Raw genomic sequence first — 2,747 nt, 5'->3', positions numbered from 1 at the left:
GAGTAGCCGTTCGACATTTGCTGGTCCTCTGCCCAAACTCGGGCTGGACACAAGTTACATTTGTGTGGTGATAGATTATTTCACCAAGTGGCCTGAGGCATATGCAATACCAAATCGGAAGCTATAACTGTAGCTTTCGGCTATTTAGTGACTTCTTCTTTCAGATTTGGGTATGCCATATGAACTGCATGCAGATCAAGGCCGTAACTTTTGAATCAGCTGTGTTCCAAGAATGCTGCAAGTTGTTTGGCATCCGAAAGACCAGGACAACTCCACTGCACCCACAGTCTGATGTGATGGTAGAAAAGTACAACTGGACACTGGGACAGGAATTGGCAAAGCTTTGTAATAGCCGCCAAGATGACTGGGATGTCTTACCCCCTCCACCGTTGATGGCCTACAGGACAGCAGAGCATGAAACCACTAGATACACTCCAGCAAAGTTGATGTTTGGTCGGGAACTTCGGTTGCCCAGTGGATCTGTTAACAGGACGCCCACCTTATGAAGAGTTGCCTGAGATCATCCATCCTTTCCGATAACACTTTCACAAACTCTGACACATTATTCACCATCAAGTGCGTACAAACTTGAAAACGTCTGCTGATTCGATGAAGTTAACTTATGATAAGAGATCTACTGAAGTCAGCTTTGTACCAGGAGACAAGGTGAGGTTGTATAATCCCAGGAAGACCAAAGGGAAGTCTCCTAAGTTGTCTTCTCCATGGGAAGGCCCATATGACATAGTGGATCGTCTCTCAGACATGACTTTCCGGATAAAATGTGGTCGGCGAGGTAAGCCAAAAGTGGTGCATGCCAACAGGCTTTGGCGTTATCACGGTCCAGGACATTTCAGTTGGGACGAAGTGAACAAGGGAACAAATGACGCTGCTGAAGAGGTGTCACCTGAAAAAGCCAACGTCGAAGAAGAAACTACTCAGTTTTGAGAAGGGAAACGATGAAGCTCTTGATGAAGTTACTACCACTGATGTGACTGTTACTGACGAAAGGACATTTACTGATGAAGCAGATGAATCCCACATGAAGCAGAAGCCAACGAGACGGAGACCAGTACGGAAGAAGATACGTCCCGTAAAATTAAGAGACTTTGTTGAATTGTAATTTTGTATTTGTAATTCTGTACAGTTAATTAAGTTATTGTTATTGGTTTATTGTATGTGGTTATTGTTCGGGACGAACAATATTAAGGAGGGGGCAGTGTTGCGTCAGCGAGGTCACGTGACTAGTGTCACGCCACGTTTCTAGAAATATCTTGTTCCTTCGTGAATGCCCTAGCATTTACTAGATATGGGGTGGTCTGGTATATATATAAGATGTTCACGGCGTGACGTGACAATATGTGTGTAGACAGTGAGTAATTGATCTGCAGTCAGAGAGTATTGTTGAAGTTAACGTTTGTTTTAGCGCGATTGTTGAAATTAAGTATATCGTAAAGTTATATTCGGAAAAAATAAACCAGTTTTATTAAGAAAGGACTTGTGTCGCTAAAGTTTCGTCGGAACGAAGTTACGGAAAATTAATTAACAAACGGAGACGTAACAATATCTTGACAGGTGTAGGGTATCTTTGGGAATAGGGTTAGTCACATGAATTGTTCTTTTATTCGTATGGTTAAAACAAACGTCTAAAAAAAAACAACTAATTATTCAGTGGTTTGATTGAGAATGAAAACTTCAATATTATATAAGAAGCAGGTGTTACAACTCTACTTGTTACCACATCATTCTGTAGTAATAATTTCTTAGAATGTAAAAAAATAGCTTAATTTATAGTAATACTATAGGCTACTTATGATACATATATAATGATAAAAAATGAAAGCCTATACTTAGGCCTAGTAAGAAATTTTGAATTCTTAGGATAAAGATAATGTAGTTCTACACTCCAAGAGAATATGCCTTTAATTTAAAGTTAATGAAGCAATTTGTTGAGATGTAGTTCTTTATTAAAGGTTTAGGCTTAAAAAAACAACAATGTAATGTTTTTATTTTGCCATGATATTTTCACTATTGTTCTTGATTTTAATTTTAAATATTGTAAAATTAGATCTTAAAAATATTTATTGTAGTCTGCAGAAGTTTTATTTATGGATTAATTTCAAATTTAAACAACTACCAAGTTTCTTTAAACTAATAAGTATGCAAGTTCTGTCTGTGTTATTAGTTATATTTAACGATGTGATATGTTTTTAAACTGATAACCAAGCAAATTATACCTTTATAAAATATAGAGGTGAGAGAGAAACTAGTTTAAAAATAAATACTATTAGCTGTCTTGTAATTATATTGATATGCACAATTAAAGCCCAATCAAGCACATTCCTATTAAAATAAACCCAACAAACCACAATCCGAAACTTCTAAGATATTAAATATATATAGAAATAATAACGATAAAAAGCTTAAATCCGCGATTTCCCGACTTGGCAGAAGCTTAAAGCTCACTGTTTAAAAAGGCATAAATTTACACTGCTTCAGTTGTTTTTACATACCACGTTAACCACCCAAGCTAATAGTATAATTTTCTGTTGTCGAGAGTGTGTAACCTTGTTTTTTAGCTTGATATATAATTAGCAACCGGAAATACAAACTAAAAAAATATTGTTTCCGAACAAGGGATAAATATAGGATATACCTGGAAATTCGAAGCCAAACTACGCAGGTAAGAAGTAAAACTATTGCACAATGTTTACCAACGAGAGGTAAACAATTCTAATCAATCCTATTTA

The sequence above is a fragment of the Limulus polyphemus genome, unplaced genomic scaffold (genome assembly GCF_000517525.1).
Source record: "Limulus polyphemus unplaced genomic scaffold, Limulus_polyphemus-2.1.2 Scaffold2020, whole genome shotgun sequence".
NCBI lineage: Eukaryota > Metazoa > Arthropoda > Merostomata > Xiphosura > Limulidae > Limulus > Limulus polyphemus.
The sequence above is the reverse complement of the archived record's forward strand: the minus strand, read 5'-3'. Positions refer to the sequence as shown.